The 20952-nt window shown below is 42.8% G+C and overlaps 1 protein-coding gene across 4 annotated transcripts in view; it reads right to left on the bottom strand.

The window, feature by feature from the left end:
* COL6A3 (collagen, type VI, alpha 3) overlaps nt 1-18369 on the bottom strand; it is a 92311-nt gene extending 73942 nt beyond the window's left edge. For all 4 annotated transcript variants that reach the window (XM_011929611.1, XM_011929612.1, XM_011929613.1 and 1 more), the window contains exon 1: nt 17943-18369. The gene's annotated coding sequence lies outside the window, so the exon portion shown is untranslated. The remainder of the gene's footprint in view (nt 1-17942) is intronic.
* Between the last annotated feature and the right edge of the window lie 2583 nt (nt 18370-20952).

The following is a 20952-nucleotide window of genomic DNA, read 5'->3' as shown; positions in this document are numbered from 1 at the left end:
AAAGGAGAGAGAGGAAGGAAGGAAGGAAGGAAGGAAGGAAGGAAGGAAGGAAGGAAGGAAGGAAGGAAGGAAGGAAAAAAGGAAGAAAGAGAGGAGGGATGGTGGGAGGGAAGTAAAGAATAGGTAAATGAGAAGTGAAGAGCTCTCTGTCTAAGGTGACCTCAGATCTCTTCCTGTTAGCAGAATATAGATCACATGTAATGACACTGCTCACTGTCCTCTCTGGACATTCTTAAACATAGTTCAAAGAACATAGTTACATTTTCAGAAAGTAGGCATTCCATAGTAGTTTCTCCACAATCTGAAAATACTCTCTTTCTTTCTCAAATTACAAATGAATGAAAATTTTATCCATTATGAAAGATAGTTTTGATTAAACATATAAATGAGAATTTTTGAATCCAGTGACTATTACTTTGGCCACAGCTAAAAGCTATGCAATTAAATCTTTTTTTCCACCCAAAGTGATGTGGGCAGCAATTTGGACATAGCATATTCCTAAGCAAAGAGCAGAATGGAAATGGGTCAGGAGTAAAGGCACTCATAGGCACAAAAGGTGTCAGGTTTTGACACCCAGCTTAAGTTTGTAAGTCGTGTTTAAAAGAACATCAGAGGAAAGCTTCAGTTTAGAGAGAGAACGGGCTTTGCCCAAATCACACCAAACGCAACCCAACCACACAGCTGGGACCATGTCAAGCCTTGTCCGTATTCTCTATTAATATTTAGCACTTTTCCTCCACAGAAAATCTGCCGTATGCCAACCTCCAATCTCACAATGGAATGAGCCCAGGGTGATTTAATTAGTAAGACTGTGAAGGCAGATCTGGAGGCTAACTGCTCTGTTGCACAGTCTCCCATATCCACGGGCCTCTGGGGGCCACACACATGATGCCCCACCAGCCAAGTTTATGTTGACATGAGCTCAGTAGGTGCATTATCAGACCTTTCCCCTGCCAACACCTTCTCTTCCTACCACAAGATTTTGTGACAGCCTCTTCACTCTCCAATCTCCAATCTAAGAGATCAGCTTGGGGGCTGGGGTCTCCCTTAAGACCCCTCTAGAGAGCTACCCTAGGTCTTTCTGTCTAGGCTGAAGTCCCCTTGCCAAGACAGCACCTTTTTTCTCCTCTCCTTGATGCAGGATTCTGGTTTCCCTTAACTTTTTCTTAGACCACAGCCAGGGCTGCCCACAGGACCCTGTGCCCTGAAGGGCCCCACGCTCAGTTTGATGCTTTGATGTTGCTATCTTGGAATTCTTAAAACACTTGAACAAGAAGCTCATTTTCATTTTGCAACGATGTGCATGTCAGTGACTCTTCTTACCCAGACTGGCCAGAGGTTCCCCAGGTAGGAGCTCTCTGGTCAGGGGTTCCCTTTGCAGAGGTTTGGGTAAGAGTACTGGGGAACAAGGACATTGGCAACACAAGTAGGCTAGGATGTTATCAAACCACCATTTTGGGTGCCATGTTATCAAAAGTTATTCAGCATCTACTATGTGATAATTGCAGTTTTTCATAATTTTTCATAACGTGTCTTATTTATCTTTACATTATCCTTAGAGGTAGATGCTGATCCTCATGCTTACAGGAAAAAATAGGGGTGCAGAGAATAAGTGGCTAAGGTGCACAACTATTCAAAGACACCTTGGTGCTCAATAGCACCTGCCACACTGAGGTTCATAAGATGAGAGGATAAGAAGAACATTTTTATTCCTCCATGAAAACCCCGTGATTCCATAGCAACTTTTCAATCAAGTTCACCAGCCTGAACTTGGACTTTTTAGGAATCAGAAAAGGAGCCAGTGATGTTAGGGAAAGATAAGGTGCTTGGAATCAGATAAATCTGGATCCTGGATCCACCACACCCTACCTCAGGCAGGTGGTATACTTGCTCAAAGCTTCCATTTCCTCCTCGACAACAAAGAGTAATGATAGCCATGCCTCTCTTCCAGCCTTCTGTGAGGAGTGTGGCAGGCTGTTCAGTAAATGCCCGACGCAGAATGGATGGCAAGTGAACTCTAACTACCATTCTCCAACAACTTAGGTTTCATCAGCATTTTCCAAAGCACGTTCCATGGAACACCCATTCCATTAGATGTTCTAAGGGGGAAAACAGGCGTTCCATGAACAACACAGTTTGGAAAGTGCTGAATCCCAAGCTTCCTTCTGGAACAGTGACAATATACATTAATGTATAGCAGGTCTGAAAAATAAAGAAACCTGCTGTACTTGATTTAACCCAGAATTCCCCAAACATATTCCATCGACTACTCCTCTCCATGCATCTAATTTTGCTAAGTTCTTACTCCTCTGAAGCAGCAACCAAAGGCATCTCCACCTGCCCAGGCCTCCACTGAGCCCAGGTCACTGGGCTTGCAAATATCTGTTCTCTTGGACTCCATTAACTGTAAGTGGGACCCATGTCCCTTGATGGTGGAGCTCGCCGCCTCCCTGTCACCAAGTGAGAGAATTAGAATGGGTAGACAATTGACATTTCCCCAGAGAAGCCCAGGGGAAGGACCAGACTCAATCTCATTATCAGCATGAACTTTCATGACACTAGTTAATACTGTCATTTTTTCTTACACTGAGTTTCAGGAAGTACTATTTGATATTGGAAATGATATAGTGTAGACTACAGTTAAATTAGAAATTCCATTTGATTTAAGAAACTCAAATACATATAATCTAGGGAGACTGAGTTATCATCATCATTTCACTGTTAGGGTTTGAAGGTTAGCTGGAGAGGATGTGGAGAAATAGGAACACTTTTACACTGTTGGTGGGATTGTAAACTAGTTCAACCATTACGGAAAACAGTATGGCGATTCCTCAAGGATCTAGAACTAGATGTACCATATGACCCAGCCATCCCATTACTGGACATATACCCAAAGGATCATAAATCATGCTGCTATAAAGACACATGCACACGTATGTTCATTGCGGCACTATTCACAATAGCAAAGACTTGGAATCAACCCAAATGTCCACCAGTGACAGACTGGATTAAGAAAATGTGGCACATATACACCATGGAATACTATGCAGCCATAAAAAAGGATGAGTTTGTGTCCTTTGTAGGGACATGGATGCAGCTGGAAACCATCATTCTTAGCAAACTATCACAAGAACAGAAAACCAAACACCGCATGTTCTCACTCATGGGTGGGAACTGAACAATGAGATCACTTGGACTCGGGAAGGGGAACATCACACACTGGGGCCTATCACGGGGAGGGGAGAGGGGGGAGGGATTGCATTGGGAGTTATACCTGATGTAAATGACGAGTTGATGGGTGCTGATGAGTTGATGGGTGCAGCACACCAACATGGCACAAGTATACATATGTAACAAACGTGCACGTTATGCACATGTACCCCAGAACTTAAAGTATAATAATTAAAAAATAAATAAATAAATAAAAAATAAAAAATAAAAAAATAAAAAAAAGAAGTCTGTTTCACAGATTACAGCATGTAAAGGCATTCAGCATCAGTGTGAATGAAAATCAAAAACATCTTTTTGGTTATCAAGTATATGTCAGATTTTGAAATGTGACTTTTTTCATCTTATAATTCTAAAACCCCAAATGCTTCTAAATTGGTTTTATATCCCGTGCATCAGAAATAATTTGACAATTCCCTGAAGAGAGCAAGGGGAAATGAGAGCAAATCAGGCACGTGAAACTGTTTATATAAGACTTTGGAAAGACTGATGAGACTCCATGAGATCTGTAAGAAGGGAGGACAATAACACACCAAGAAACTGGATAAGCTAGAAAAAAAAATAGATATTTGCTTGAAATATACAATCCACCAAGACTGAATCATGAAGCAATAAAAAAAATTTCTGAACAGACTTAAAACTAGTACAGGGTTGAATCAGTAATCAAAAATCTTCCACAAAAAAAAAAAAAAAAAAAAAAAGCCCAGGACCAGATGTCACTCTTGGAAAATTCTACCAAACACTTAAGGAAGAATTAACACTAATCCTTCTCAAACTTTTCTCAAAAAAATTAAAGAGGAAGGAACACTTCCAAACTCATTTTTATAAGGCCAGTATTATCCTGAAACCAAAATCAAAGATATGACAAGAAAAGAAAAATACAGACCAATATCCCTGTTGAACACTGATGCAAGAATTCTCAGCAAAATACCAGCTGACCAAATCAACAGCACATAAAAAGGATTATACGCTATAACCAAGTGGAATTTAGTTCTAGAATGCAAGGATGTTTCAATGTATGAAAACCAATCAATGTGATATGCCACATTAACAGAATGAAGGGGAAAAACATTATCATCTCAATTAATGCAGAAAATGCTTTGGACAAAATTCAACACTCTTTCATGATTTGAAATAAAAACACTCAACAAACTACGAATAGAAGAAAATGACTTTAATACTATAAAGAACATATATTAAACACACACAGCTAGCATCATACTTAATGGTGAAAAACTGAAAGCTGTCCCCCTCAGAGCAGGAAAAAGGCAAGTATGTTCTCTCTTACTACTCCTATTTAACATAGTACTGGAAGTCCTTACCAGAGCAATTAGGCAAGAAAAATAAATAAAATGCATCCAAATTGGAAGGAAGAAGTATAATTAACTCTGTTCATAGATGACATGATCTTAAATGTATGAAATCCTAAATACTCCAAATATTTTAAAAAACTATTAGGACTAATAAATGAACTCAGCACAGTTGCAGGATATAAAATCAGTAAACAAAAATCATTTGCATTTCTATTCCCTAACAACGAACTATCCAAAAAGGAGATTAAGAAATAATCACATTTATAATACCATGAAAAATAATAAAATAACTCAGAAATAAACTTAACCAAGGAAGCAAAACCCTGTGCACTGAAAACTATAAAACACTGTTGAAAAAAATTAATAGAGACACAAACAAATGGAAAAGCATCCCATGTTCATGGATTTGAAGACTTAATATTGTTAAAATGTTCATACTACCCAAGGCAATCTACAGATGCAGTGCAGTATCTATCAAAATCCCAATGGCATCTTTTGCAGAAAAAAAAAAAAAAAACTAAAATTCCTATGGACTCTCAAAGGACCCTAAATAGCCAAAGCAATAATGAGGGGGTGGAAAATAGCAGAGCTTGAGACCTCACACTTACAATGTCAAAAGATATTACAAAATGACAGTAATGAAAACAATATGATGCTGACTTAAAGACAGACATATGAACCAATGGAACAGAATAGAGAGCCCAGAAATAAAACCTCATGTATATGATCTTTGAGCTTCAATAAAGCCACACAATGGGGAAAGGATAGCCTCCATTGTATAAATGTTCCTCAGAAAACTAAAAACAGAATTATCATATAATTTGCCTATCCCACTTTTGGGTATATCCAAAAGAAATGAAAACAGGATCTCAAAGATATATTTGCACACCCATGTTCATTTCAGCATTATTTGTAATATCCAAAAGGTGGAAACAACTTAATGTCCATCAATAGATGAGATGAATAAAGAAATTAATTTATTTCCACAGTATTTTATAGTTTTTAGTGCACAGGTTTTTTTCTTCCTTGGTTAAGTGTGTGTGTGTGTGTACATATATATGTATGTATGTATGTATGTATACACACACAATGGAATTTTGCAATTATGAAATTGATTATAGATTCCCAAGTCTTCTTTATCACAAACAAAGAGTATTCCAGGATTCTGAAGCTCAGCCACACTCTGAGCACAGAGTATGGCAAAATTTATTACACACCATACACAGAGTATGGTGTGTAATAAATATTTGTTAAATTCATTAACTGCTATTCCTACAGTTCTCCTAGGACTTTGCACTGTTATTACACCACTTATGCTGTAATTTTCTTTATTTATTTTTCTCTTTTTTTTTTTTTTTTTTTGAGACAGAGTCTCACTCTGTCACCCAGACTGGAGAGCAGTGACATGATCACAGCTCACTGCAGCCTCAACCTCCCAGGCCCAAGCAATCCTTCCTTCTCAGCCTTCTGAGTAAATGGGACTATAGGCACATACCACCACACCCAGCTGTAGTATTGTTAGTAGAGACAGGATTGTATTTTTAGTAGAGACAGGATATTGCCATGTCACCCAGGCTGGTCTTGAACTCCTGGGCTCAAGAGATCCTTCCATGTTAGCCTTCCTAAGTGCTGGGATTACAGGCGTGAGCCACGTGCATAGCCTACTGTATTATACTAAGTCTTATACATGCCACATACAAGGAATATTAGTCAGCCTTATAAAAGAAGGAAATCCTTTTATCTACAACATGGATGAATCTTGAGGATATTATGCTGAGTGAAACAAGTCAGTCACTAAAAGATAAATACATTACTGTATAATTCCATTTATGTGAAAGTATTTAAAGTAGCCAAAGTCTTAGAAAAAGAACTTAGAATGGTGTTGGCCAGGGGCTGTGAGGCGGGGGGCAGTTGTAGTTACTGTTCCATAGGTATAGAGCTTCTGTTTTGCAAGATCAAAAAGTTGTAGATATCTGTTGTACCACAAGGTGCATATAGTTAACACTGCTGTACTGTACACTTAAATATAGTCAAGATAGTAAGTTTCAGGTTATATGGTTTTTACCACAATTAAAATAGAAATGAGGACAGGAAATATCATTTGCCAGGTTTTAAAAGTATGGGTAACTACCCCTAAAATGTAGCCATCAATTTAACAGGAATGATGTAATTGCAGCCTCTTTTCTGAGGTGTGATAGAGTTTAAGAGCTAAGAGGAGAAAATAACACAACTAAACATCCTAAAGTGTGTCTACATGCCGCTGTATTCAAATAACACAATGTTTGCCCTTAGTTCTAAATAAGATTTGGAAAGAAAAGAAGAAAAGAATATATGTCATGCAAAATGTTAGGGTTTGGCAAAGAAGATCAGAGTCTCATGAAAGTGGGAAAGAATCTAATATTAACATTCAGACCCGGTGCAAATATGGCTTCTGCCCTGACTAGCATCCTCTGAGTTTTAGAATCGGCTCCACCCAAGGCCTGAGCTTTTGTATCTCTATCTTAACCTTCCTCTCTCCACAGGTGCCCCCATGGGCTCTGCAAGTCTTTATGGTTGTCTGTTGTGTCGCACAGGAATTCCATTTTCCCCATATAGCTAATGAAATCAGGGATGAGGATGATCTAATGTTCTCAGCCTTGCCATCTGAAGATTGATAGCAGAGGAGAGTCTGTCTGGCTGATGAGTGATGTAACTTTGCCATGAATGGAGCAGCGGACTAGTGTCCAGATGGACCATTTAGCAAAAGTAGAGGGAGAGCCACAGAGAGTTATTGAGACTGCCAGTCAAGGACAGGAGCTAAGTGGGTGCAAAGGAAACCTGAAGCTCAGTCCCATGGATTTGCCATGAAATTCCTCCTGACTGAGGTCAGGCCCAGAGGGAGAAGCTGGAGTCCAAATCGTGTGGCCCAGCTATGAGGAAGATGGAACACAGTGTGGGCCCTAAGCCTGACCTGCCAAAAATTGGTGAGATGGAGACAGATGAAGCCATAAACAAGGGAATGAACACCAGGACCTATGTGGCTTTGGATTTCCAAAAAAAAATCAACAAAAAGTACCACCTGTGTTGAAACAAATCTACCCTGTGATTCAGATTCTGAGAACTTGAAGGCATGATCTCAGCAGCTAAAACAGAACCACCTGTCAATACAGTGGTCTCTTGGAAATATATCAACAGTGAGAAAGGAATGCTGTTCTAATGATGCTCAGGAGGCCAGCCATCAACAGAACACATTTCTTTCTGCAGCAAAGTGACAGCAATGATTGGTGATAATGGCAGCATTGCAGAAGCTCAGCCTGATTTTTTTGCCTTGCAATGGTCACTGCCTTTTGGACATGGATATATGTTAACACAATGTAGAAGAGCAGTCTCCAGTGCTTATGCTGTGGTTTGACAATGCTCCCAAGTTTTAGCATAGTCCCAGCACAGCAGGGCTCAGGGACCCCTGACAAGCTGGACTGCCCATTCTCCTCCCTCCACTTAGCATGACCCTACCCGCACTGTGCTACAGCCCCATCTTTGCCCCTTCACTCTCTAGGAATCCCTCAAGCCCATGCAACCCTGGGAACCTTCCAGACCTTTCCACCAAGCTCTACCTTTCTTCCCAACAGTCTGTTAGACCCATTCCTGAGTGTTTCTTAAAAAAAAAAAAAACACACACACAAAAATAGCAATATCTAATTTTTTGTATGACCTCAATTAAATAATGATATACACTTTAGAATAATATAAAAGTACATTTCATGTGTGCTATTCTTGATTCTTTCTATCAAACTTGAGAGTCAATTTTTGTTAGCAAAGGTATAAACTTCTTGCTAGATTCTTTCCAGGTAAATGGCCTGTTCTTTCCAAAACAAACTGTATTACTGTAATTGGTCTAGATCAATGTTTTAATATGGGATCAACAGATTCAAAGAGTCTGTGATCCTCCCACAGTTGAGTGCAAAATTGCATCTGTGGATGAGGGTTTTTCTGGGGATAAGGGTCCATGTTTGTATGTGATTCTAAAAGGCAGTTGTGCCACTCCTCACTCCCCAAAGTTTAAGCATCACTGCTTCAATTAAAAATTTTAATGCAAATCTTCAGGAAGATCCAGTTCGATTATTTTAAATGTTTAATCCATGTTCAAGAGGCATGATTTTAAGCGGTAATCTTGTTTGTGAATAAGAACACAAGAGAAGCTCTTTGTAAAGCATTCGGCTTTGTAATCCAGGTGGAGAAAATAGGACATGTGATAAGATGAGAGCTCTCCCGTCACTGTCGAGTCTGGGATGGGAAGACTCCTCTGCAGGGAGCATTGACAAAGAGCACAAATGAATTATGCCTTGAGCAGGTTTTGCTAATAGTTTTCTTCACCATTCCCATCCCTCACACAGTGAACACCTTTGAATCCACTGTTTCTGTCACATACAAAGCATTGAGTGGGCTCACTCTGGAGCAATTCCAAAACTACCTTTCTCGTCTTCCAGAGTGTTCAATACAATCTGAATAGTTACAAAATAAAATCTGGGAAGCCTTTCTAAGACGTCACTCACTTACTTCAACAATTCTGTGAGTAAAACAAACCTTTAGTTCATTGAAAATCATATGTAAAGATTTTTATTTTCAAGATATGAATCTTTAGAAGAGTAACCCCCTCAATGGAGATACTTCCCATTGGAACACAAAGTAATGGGACAAATACACTGTGCACAGGAATTATTTTATCCAGAATATATCCAGATATTGAGGGAAGAGGAGGGGAGGGAAGAGAAGGAAAGGAGCCCTTCCAGTTCTGAAAAGGACAGGAGATGATGCCTGTAGGACAATGTTATCCAGGCTCCACTGATGACTCAGAACTCATGTGGTTCAGCTGAGCTGAATTCCCAGGCGGGAAAAACGCCTTTGGCCCCACACACTTTCCTGCCATCATGCGGGAAGCAGGTCTTGTGGCTCATGGGCTCCTAGCCCAGTTGTTGAATATTTGCTGATATTTTCATTTGCAATTAACTCTCTTCTATTGTTTATCATGTCCTGGAGTCTCCATTTATAAAAAACGAAATTCCCTGGCAGCAAATTTTGGAGAACTTTTTCATTTAGATTATTAAAAGATGTCAAACACCATCTCTCCAAATGACCACCCGCCCACTTCAACGAGGAGGAATGAGGCAGCCATCCCCGCTCACTGGCCGACACCACCCTCCCCAAGGAAGGAGAGAGGAGAGCACTAGTAACGCTTCCTGGCCTTCTGTCTTGTGGGTGGAACTTCATATCCTCCTCCCCACTGCCCAATGGCTGATTTCCCTCCATTTTAGAGCTGAGAAATTGAAATCCCAGCAAAGCCAAAGTGATTGTTCAAAGCTACCTGGATACAACAAGGTAGAACCAGAAACCTAACCCAAGTTAGCATTTCCAAAGCTCGTGGGAAGAACCCCAGGAAACCCTAGAGGCTGTGCCAGATTTGACCCAGATCTCAAGGAAACTCCGCATGTCTTTTAGGGAAGAAATAGACTTCCTTGGTGGTGACACACCACAGATTCTATGTCAGTAGAATTCGGCTGTCTGCTATCATTCTTTCAAATATGAAAAAGACTCGGAATTGGCTACTTGAGACCCTTGGGCTGGAAGGAGTCTGTTCCTTCATCCCAGATTCTGTGTCCTAAAGGCAACAGATTCAATAAGAGACATTCATCACATTTTCATTCTCATCTTTCTATTTAGGATTATTCATCTTTTTGTTTACTCTGCCTCATTCTAAAAAGGATTCGAGGTGCCTTTTCCCATCTAGTTTGTATCCCTTTGAAATTTAAAAAGATACCTTTCATTACAAAGGTTGCCCTACATGGTCCTTCAACCTGAAATCATGTTCAATCATATTCCAATGAATATGATTTCCCAAGCTATCTTGCAATTCTGTAAATTAGTTTTCATTCAGCCTACTCAAAACCTTTTTCATTTTCCATCTCTGGAAATCTTTTTTAAGAAAGAGACACACACATGCACACAAGGAAATAATTTTAAAACAAAGACTCAAATAAATCCAGAGCTCCATTTTGAAGTCATTTTTTTGGGTTTTCTCCAAGCACTGCTTTTTAAAATCAGTCTGTCCCTCCTATCAAGTTCTGGGACTTCTGTTAGTTCCTAATTGTCCTGGTTAAAATGGGACCACTGGAAATAGTCAAAGACCACAGTAGGAGAGCCGTGCACACTGACTGTGAAATAAAAAGTCAAATTTCAGTAAATTCGAGGCACTCATCCACCCTTGCCTTTGCCACACCCGTTCCTAGACTGTGAGAAGGAGCGCCCATTTCTTTCTCTTTTTCTCACTCTTTCTCGTTTTGCCTGAATCCTGGGAAAGGAGTCCCCATTCTTTACCTCAGGGAGGAAGCTAAGAAAGGATTTATTAAGTCCTGCAGTTAGGGTAGGAGGAGAGTGGAATTTAATATGCTCTTGCTGTTTGAAAGACCCAAAGGAGAATCCTCAAAAGTAAGTGTTTTGGAACAGCTCCAAGAAATACATCAAAATTTGGTTTTTTCCTGTTTATTTAACAACTTGGATTTCATATTTCTTTTTTACTTCTTTCTTTTTTTTTTTTTGAGACAGAGTATAGGTCTGTTGTCCAGGTTAGAATACAGTGGCACGATCAGAGCTTACTGCAGCCTCAACTTCCTGAGATCAAGCAATTCTCCCACCTCAGCCTCCCAAGTAGCTAGGACTACAGGTGTGTGCCACCATGCCTGGCTAATTTTTTTTGAATTTTGGTAGAAACAAGGTCTCGCTACATTGCCCAGGTGGGTCTCAAACTCTTGGGCTCAAGGGATCCTCCTGTCCCAGCCTCCCAAAGTGCTGGGATTACAGGCATGAGCCACCACACCTGGCCTTCAAATTTCTATCCTATGAAAATGCTCTAGAACAGTGATTTGTTTGACTCAAACTGAATGTGCGTCCTGTGATAGCAACATTTTAAAACTTTTCTCATCACGCAGGGTAACTAGACCTCCTTTGTTACCTATTGGGGTATTTTGTCACCTACTGTGGTCCTTGTTAGATTTGGAGTAGCCAATTTGAGATCTTCGGCTCTTCCCGGTAAACTCTAACAAAGCAACACCTGTCCTGCAACTCGTGGATTATAACAAAGCAATGCAGAAAGAGAGGGCCTGGACATCCCCTAGCAATGCCCCACTCTGTGAATGAGAGCACCTGTAAGAACATGCCGACCTCTGGCCAGGCTTCGGCCAAGCTCCTCAGGGATGGGCCTCCTTCCCGTTACAAAGGCAATTAAGAAACTCCAGATTAATTGCCCAGATATTTGAAAAAGTTACTTTAAAACATATTCCTAGCATTCAAGATAATAACCATGAAGCAGAAAGTTCCATATCTGGTGTGATTTGAAAAGCTAGACACCACCAGGCAAATGTAAAACACATTCCACATTCTGAAATATATGGCAGCCAGACGAGATTTTGTCTGCACTTACACTGCTAATTATAAACATCAGGCAGAGACTAGTTCCATTTCAACGTTAAAGAAGAGGGCGCGTTAGAAAATGCTTCAAGAAATATTGCACAAATGCCCACTCCATTCCAACCCCTTGCCACATGACGCTGCTGGATCCAAATTGGAGCTTGGCACTTATTCCTGTCTCTTTCCTTCTTGGCTACTTCTTGGGTGCTACTGACCTTTCCAAAACTGTGGTGTTCCATCGTAAATGATTAAAATGGCTGAAAAGTGCTCCCATTGTAAAAAGAAAAGTTAGATATTTTGTTTGTTTTCTAGTCTAATTCATAATCAAGTAGAGAAGAGAAAATTATTCTTGAACATAGAAACCTTTTCAAAAATCAAGTTGGAACATCTGATAAAATATCATCCAAGCTGGATTTATTGCAATAACCTGGGAAATTCTACTTCCTTACTGCCTCTGTCAGCAATGGTCTGCCAATCTCTCCCAGCCTCCCTTTTGTGTAAAAGAATGCTCCTTGTCTGTTGCACAAACAGGCCAAAGTCCTGCAACTGTTCTCTTCCATCTGTTGCCTTGGGCTCTGAGGAGTGATGGGTTTTCTGCAGCCCCAATTAGAAACAGAGCACCCTGGTGCACCGCCGGGCCAGCTGTGGGTTTAGCTGACTTGGCGCTAACTCTGGGTACCGGCCCTGGGCTGCTGAATCAACTAATGAAGATTCCAGAAGTGAAAAACCAGTTTCCTGGAATGGTTTCCCTTGAGATCTGAGTCAACTCCAGCTGCTGTTCAATTTTTAATTTTGAAATTAAACCGAGCCATGAGCTCTTCCTTCCAGTGGCCAATTCCTGATGCTCTGGGTTCCTGAAAATCTAATGTATAGTACACACCGGGGGTTTTACAGAAACATTTCCCATTGTACTTATCCGTGGCCACTCACAATTCTCAAACGTTTCTCTGTATTTCATGAGTTTTAAACTTCAGGAGAGCAGTAGGATCATACTGTGCTAAATGCTGCCAGACCCCTACAAGACTAACAATTTGCCTTTGGGAGAGGGTTTGGCAGAACTTTTCGTATTTGTTTTTTTCTTCTCTCCTTTTTCCTTCCAGATTTTTTTAAACAACAGTTACTCCTCTGCTGAATCAACTTAAAAGAGGTTACTCCAAGGAAGACTGGGAATGGCAAGAGTACTTTTCTCCACACGGCACCCTAAAATACACTCTTAACGGCTTGTCCCCCTTGAAATGTCCAGAGTCCAGGATGTCTGCATATTGGAAACATCAGACACTTCTGCTACTAGCTCTGTGGCCCTGTCGCTGGGCATGCATTTCTGAGCTCTCTGTCTTCATCTGAAGTATAAAAGGCGCGGAGAAACCATCCACCAAGGTGATAGTTTTTTTGATATTTCAATTAGCCAAACAGAAATTATATGTTTGCCAACCAGAAGAGAGGGGGCCATGTCTTGGTCATTTTTATCCCCTCCCTGAACCTCGGCGCTCAAGGCCGTGATGCACAATAGGTCTTGTTAAACTTAAGCAAACATGAGAACACAAAGACCAACCAAAGGGTTAGGTTTTTTTTGTTTTGTTTTGTTTTTATAATTATTATTATTTTTGCTCTGAGCTAGAATTATCTCCCTCAGGGTCTTAACACTGGTTATCTCAAGCTAACAAACATAAATCTGAGCATCAGTAATTTATATTTGTATTAACATTCACAATTACAGCTTGTGTGAATTTTTAAAAGTATGTTAAAACCCATTGTCCATTGGGGAAAGTATCAAAGGACATGTCATGAACACCCTCACAGTTCTAAAATCCAGTAATTCTACAGGGATCCACAATGGCATGAATATGCAAACTTACTTTGGTTCCCAAGCACCCAACTGTTCATTTAAACCTCTGTGATTAGATATGGGTAAAATGCTTCCTATAAAATGTTTTAGTTGCTGAATACCCTTGTAATGCAATTGTTTGAGAACAAAGATTGCCTCCTTTGATGGCACAATTTCATCTCAATACACTTACACCCGCACAGAGAAGAAAAACAAAGCTCTAATGTATGTCCACTTCAGTTATTAGGAACAGCCACAATAAATATAATAATGATAATCATGTATGGAAATGTCAGTCCTAAAGTTGCCCACAAGCTCTGTTGAGATGGTCATCACTGAGTCACTGCAAACCCTGAAACCCCACCCTGGGAGACTCCAGGCACCACTTCAGAGATTTTTCTGGAGCTTGCAGAGATACACCTCCCTCTAGAGGAAAGAAAACCAAACTGCCTTTTCAAATACAGCTAGACCAGGATGAACGTACTAACTCAAAATTTCTTTTTTTTTTTCTTTTTTTTTTTTTGAGTCAGGGTCTTTTTCTGTCGCCCAGGCTCTGAAGTGCAGTGCAGTGGCGTAGTCACGGTTCACTGCAGCCTCAACCTCCCAGGCTCAACCTCATAGCTGAGATCACAGGCGCATGCCACCATGCCTGGTTAATTTTTTAAATTATTTTTGTAAAGACAAAGTCTCCAGCCCAGGCTTGTCTCAAACTCCTGGGCTCAAGCGATCCACCCACCTCAGTCTTCCAAAATACTGGGATTACAGAGATGAGCCACAGTGCTCAGCCCTCAAAATTTCATCTCCTTCCCAAAATGGACTATAAGACCAGAATGTATTAAAATTATATTTTTCAAAATTAACAAAGTGAATTCTTGAAGGGAATATCTCTGCAAAATCAGGACCTGTGGAATACTCCCTGCAAATAAGACATTCGTAACCACACATTAGATGGGGCAAGCAACATCTTTTACTTAAAGAGTAGGATTGTCCTTTCTTTGCACTGAATTTTTACACTGAATTCCACCGAAGTTTTACAGTGGAAGCAGAGAAGCTGTATCTAGAAATGCGAGAATGAAGATAACCATTCTTGTCTAGTTCATAGCTGTCTGAATTAGCAGGAAACTTTAAAGCTCCCCTGCTTTAAAATTTGGATGGTTGTGGCTTTCATTTCCTTAGCTAGAGCTAATAGGATTTTCTTTAAATGTCAGGTCCCTTCTCAAATTGTCAGCTATTTATGTAGCAGCAGTGTGTTTTTACTGCCTGCTTGCTGCAGCCAGGACGCCCTGAAAATTTGCTCCCTTAAGTCAGGGTGAAAAAGCTGCCTGGTACACAACATCCCCGTCAGATGGAAACCACCTGCGATTCTTCCCCCGAGAGATACTAGATTTTCAGCTTCTTCCAAAAAGAGCAGTGACAAAACTGAACTTTTAAATAAAAATTTTTGCTAAAGCTGCCACTGTGCCTGCAAGGAAGTGTCACGCAATAGTATTCATGACTTGCCGGTGAATTTTAAATCCTAAACATGGAATTTCACATAAAAGTGGGAGGTGATATCAACCGCTGATGAAGTCTACGCTTGATCCAGTTGTCTAAACACTCTGAGCAAGGAAACAAATGAAGCCTCGCTGGCAAAAAGTCACCGCCAGCTTCCAAAGCTTCCAAAGAAGGCGGTCTTGTTTCAAGCCGGCTTTAGGCATCCGCGTCTATGGGTTCCGTCCCTGAAACTAAGGTCAGGATGAGCAGCCTCGTTGGAACCACAAATCAACAATCGACTGAAGAGAGGAGCTTCTTCCTACTTTCTCATCGGGGACGTATTAAGTTCTAGGATAGGAAATCACAAAAGGCACTTATGATAAAGTCAGTGCAATTTGCTGAGTCCTGAATGCTTTAGAAATAAAATGAAGTGCGAAGTGAAGACAATTTTTCAGAAAGATGCCTACCTCGTATCAAAAATATCACTCAGACCCCAGGTTTGGACATTTGCCACACATCTCCTCACCTGTGGGCCACAACCATGGTGGGGTGGAACACGCTCCCTGCCAAGCAGGGGAAGAGCGGGGCCAAGGGCTAACATTCTAGAGGCTTCCCCAGCCACCTCCCAGAAAGGTGCTGTGGCCACACCCTCCAATGCCTGGATAGGAAAGGACAGGACAGCCTCACTTCACCCCAACATGGAATTCCTTCCCAAGCCCTCCTCTCCACCCGGTGTCTGCTTCCTGGCTTCACTCGACCATGCGTGAGGAAAGGAGAGAAGTAAACGTCTGGGTTACAAGAAACCCTCGCCTAAACAAAGACGTCCAGACGGGCAGCCGTTCCTAGATCCTGATCTCTGTCAGAGCCCCGCCTCCCCACCCCAGGCTTTCATCCTCAGCTACAAGCCCACTTCAGAAAGAAGAGCATCCAAGTCCCTTCCCTCGGGGCCCTCCACCCCCAGGAGGTGGCCTGAGCAGGGCGGCCAGCCCCGGATTCTGGTCACAGAGCCGACGTGCCCTCCCACAGTCCACCTCACTTCTTTCTGAGTTCATTGATAGAGTCTCAGTGAGCACCAAGTAGTTTTCCCAACTAGATATGAGTTATTGGGGATCCTCCGTTGCTGGCTTGTCTGCTCTCCTGCAATGGGGAAGGATTTCACTGCCATCTCAGACACTCGCACCATGGCCTAGGCAAGGAATTCCACATCTCAGAGCCCCTGGTTGCTCATTTTGAAAACCAGGAAACGACTACATCAGTGGCTTCTGACCAAAAATCTCTTCCATTATCTTTAGCCCAACAAAAACCTCAGAAGTCCCCGTAATGTCATCAACGACCACCCACTCACTTTTCAATATAGTTTTGCTTAGGAGCAATGTAACTTCAATTTTAAAGCCATTTCGGTTCAGTGTTTCACAGTGTTAAGAATGGGACCCTGGGGAGCCGGGGGATCCCAGGTTAATCATCCACCATCCCTGTGAGCTCTGAGCACCCTGCAGCTCTAGCACCCTGTGGTCCTCATCGGGGTGAGCTGTGTGTGGGGAGAGAAGCTGGTCAGCCGGGGCCACAGTCCTGCCTCCCCATCCCGTGCAGCAGACTCCCCTGCGCTCAGAGGAGTTTGCTTCTGGGGTCTGCACCAGCCACGAAACTGGCTCCTGGGGCTTCCTGTGGAAGCAGATTTTTCTTCAACCACCCCCTAGTCCCTCCCAGTGACTCCACCCATACTTCAGTCCCCATTCATTTTCGAACATAGTAGGCCCCTTGAAACAGGTTCCCCAAACAGGCTGGCCACTGTCAGTGAACGTGTTCCATCCTCAGCAAGAGAGGACTCGAGCCCCACCCTGCATCCTCCGGGCCAGGGAACAGCCCTCGGGGCCTCCCAGCTTGGCACTGGCCTCACCTCTGTGCAGCATGGGCTGGCCCTGCAGCCCCAGGGGCCTTGCCTTAGACACTCAGCATGCTGCTCAAATGCCAAATTCCTTCTTCTTCTCTGACCCCTGCAACTCCTTTAAGCAACCCCAAGGGACAAAGTCTCCAACAGAGACATCAGGTTCCTGAAAAGACAGAAGCCTGATGGCAATGACTGAGGGACCCTTTACTTGGCCCCCATCCTGGGCACCAGAGTCACTTCAGTCTCGTGAAAGCAGCCAATGTGCTCCACCAGCACCTTCCCGTGGACGGCCCTGGGCTGAAAACCCACGCAGGTTGTTGCACCCAAACCGAGTGTCACCACCCCGAGAGCTCAGAACACATCTCCCAGCAGAGCCGCTCGGCAGGGAGCTCTGCTAGTCCTCGGCAAAGATGCTTCTGCAAACAAAGAGGATCCCAAATGGGTTTTAGAAGGCAGCGGTAACTTAAATAAATCGTGGGCCAAAACACGCTGCCGCCCGGAATGCACAGGGCGCGCGTAGCAGCCACAGACGCGCGGTGGAAAAGCGCTCACGCTCTTAGGCAAGCACAACCTTAACCAAGTTAAGGAAACCCCACTGCCACAAGGTGAGAAAGAAAAATCAGCAGAATCTTCCAGAGACCTAAAACACGTACAGAAAACTGGCGAACAGCATGAACATAAGAGCCACTAAAGCTACCTAGAAACCCTCACTTCAGGTTGAGAGCATTTCCTGCTAGCCCCGAACCTGGAAAAACAGAACAGAAATCACACTCACCCCTGAGCAAACCTGAAGGCGTGTGTGTCCCTGGGCTCCTCGACTCAATTAGGTTTGAATAGGATGCATATTTTTCCCAGTCACTGTGTCTCTTTTCCTTTTTGCAGCCTTTCTCCACCACAGAAGTGGAGACTCAGACCTGTGGAAGAAAACTCTTGCAGTCCTTGCAGGAGGCTGGAGCCCAGGAGAACTGAACAGCCTTTGGTGGAAGACTGAGCTCCAAACTGGACTGGGGCCAGGGATACCAGTCAGGGCTTCCTCCAGCTCCTCCTCCTCCTCCTCCTCCTCCGTCCCTGACCCCTCCTCTCCCCCTCCTCACTGCAGAACTGACCCAAACTGTAAATGAAACCAGACTCCTCCACTCTGTTTCTTCTGGCCCCCGCTCGGGCTGATGTCACCCTCTGAATTCTGTCTTCACCCTACAAGCGTTTAGCTGGACTCCCGCAAGCCCCAACTCTTAAAAAAAAATTGACCACTCCTACTCGTCACCTTTTGGGCTGGGCCCTTGGCGTCAAAAAGAATAAATTTTGGAATTTCTTCGTGGGTATCCATGGTTTTCCTGCAATGTTTTCCAACACCATCTGAAAGGAAAACAGGAAATGCAGTCCCCCCCTTACCCTCACCACACCCTCCCATTTCTTCTTGAAGTTTCTGAATTGAGACTTCTACTAATAACCTCCCCTTTCAAATAGAAAAACCAGCAATTAAAATCTTCTTGGTTTTCCGTTAACCAAAGCTCTGTTCACCAATGAAAAGGCAAAAAAAGGAGGCTACATTTCTTTTAGTTTCTATATCTAATGATTCTGATTGTGGAGCTTATAGGCCCATTCTAGGCACAGACGGGGTAATGAAAATGGTTATCTTGCCAAAGCTTCAGGAAAATTCTTGAGTAAGAACTTCTGTTTCTAGAAAGCTTTGTACATTTCAAAACACTTCAATATACATTCTCTCCTTTATCACAAACATCAACACCCTGAACCCTTTTAAATAGAAAGATGTCTTTTTTTTTTATTAGGTGAAATTGTGGCCCCAGTTTACAGATGAAAGAAACAGGCTGGGCACGGTGGCTCACGCCTGTAATCCCAGCACTTTGGGAGGCCGAAGCAGGCAGATCACAAGGTCAGGAGTTGGAGACCAGCCTGGCCAACATGGTGAAACTCCGTCTACTAAAAATATAAAAATTAGCCAGGCGTGCTGGCAGGCGCTTGTAGTCCCAGCTATTTGGGAGGCCGAGGCAGGACAATCGCTTGAACCCAGGAGGTGGAGATTGCAGTGAGCCAAGATGGCACCACTGCACTCCAGCCTGGGCAATAGAGTGAGACTCCAGAAAAGAGAGAAAGTAAAAGGAAAGGAAAGGAAAGGAAGAGAAAAGAGAAGAGAAAGAGAGGAAGGAAGAAAGGAAGGAAGGAAGGAAGGAAGGAAGGAAGGAAGGAAGGAAGGAAGGAAGGAAGGAAGGAAGGAAAAAGAAAGAAAAGAAAGAAAGAAAGAAAGTTCCGAGAGAGTAAGTGACATTGTCTTTGTCCGGTCTGGATTAGTATCAGAGTCCGGTCTGGATTAGTATCAGAGCTCAAATGACAACTCCAGCCTTGGCCGTCCCCAAACTTCTCCCTGCTCTCCCATCAGGTGGTCCTTATGAAAAGTCCATTAATGTGAAATATCAAGAGACATCCCAAAGGGTCTTTTTGACTTTGAGATTCTTCTGGACCAAGTTTGAAGAGTGAAGAAATCATTAACTCCTTCCCATGGATTATCTCCCTCCAATTTAGGGAAGAAAGAAGACGGTACCCCAGAGAGAATGCCTGCTCCCCTCTGCAGCTCCAGGGCTCCCTTCCTCTCCCATAACGGGGCCCAACCCATCACTGCACCAAAGGGCTCACTTGCAGAGCACTGGGGTAGGGAACAAGGATGGAACATGAATTATGGGCTTCTGAGCAGAGGCTCCAAGTATACAACCGCGCTGCCTGCATGCCATGTAGAAGGATAACACGCCCCTCCAGGGGCATCCAGTTCTCTGCCCTCATCCTCTCTGCACAGTGCAGGCATGGACTCAGGCCCCTACAGAGACCTGGGATACTTGCTGCCATCCCCGTGGTTAGAGTCTGCAAGTTCAGCACTAGGGAGGACTATTTCTCCCAGAACATTGTCTGCTGCAAAGAAGACAACCTTTGATTACAACCCCATGCTCCCAGCAGCTCAGCAAACTGAAGTTAACCGAACAAGCACGTTTTAGGTGTTTCCACTCCACGGTGTCTTGCAAGTACAAATACACTCTTTTTCGCAAAATCGCTAGGCACACGCATTCCTTGGTATTGAAAGTTTCTATTACAGTCGACCTTGTATCCATGGGTTCTGCATCCATGGATTTAACCATGGTTCAAAAATGGTTTTCAAAAGTGGATGATTGTATCTGTACTGAACATGTACAGATGTTTTTCCTTGTCATCATTCTCTAAATGACACAGTGTAACAACTGTTTACATGGCATTTACACTGTATTAGGTATTATAAGTAATCTAGAGATGGCTTGAAGTACACAGGAGGATATGCGTAGGTTATGTGCAAATACTATACCACCTTATTTCAGGGATTTTGGCCTCTGTGGATTTGGGTCTCCATGGAGGATCCTGGAATCAGTCCCCCATGGATACCAATGGATGGCTGTATTTAAATAGCAAGGGCAAAAAATCATTTAGAAAAGATTTAAGGAAATAAAAGCTCCCATTCAGTAGGAAACCATAATCTTTAATATTTAGCTGCACCTAATCATTGATGATCCAGATCCTCTTCAGCACTGCCCATGGCTCTAGAAACTTCCAGAAACTCGTGGTAATCCTCCCTCATGCTAACAAGAGAGAATTTGGGTTCTATGGCAGCTTTCTTCCTTAGTCACCAGTATGTGGATTTCCACTTACATTTCCAGTTCCTCTCTGCCACCCGATCCCAGGAGGAAAACAACCTCAAAAGTTGGAGCTGCCCTAAACGGCCTGAGCCCTGGATCTAGGCCAGGCCG

The sequence above is a fragment of the Colobus angolensis genome, unplaced genomic scaffold, assembly GCF_000951035.1.
Source record: "Colobus angolensis palliatus isolate OR3802 unplaced genomic scaffold, Cang.pa_1.0 Scaffold82, whole genome shotgun sequence".
NCBI classification, from domain to species: domain Eukaryota; kingdom Metazoa; phylum Chordata; class Mammalia; order Primates; family Cercopithecidae; genus Colobus; species Colobus angolensis.
This window is presented reverse-complemented; position numbering and strand designations above follow the sequence as displayed.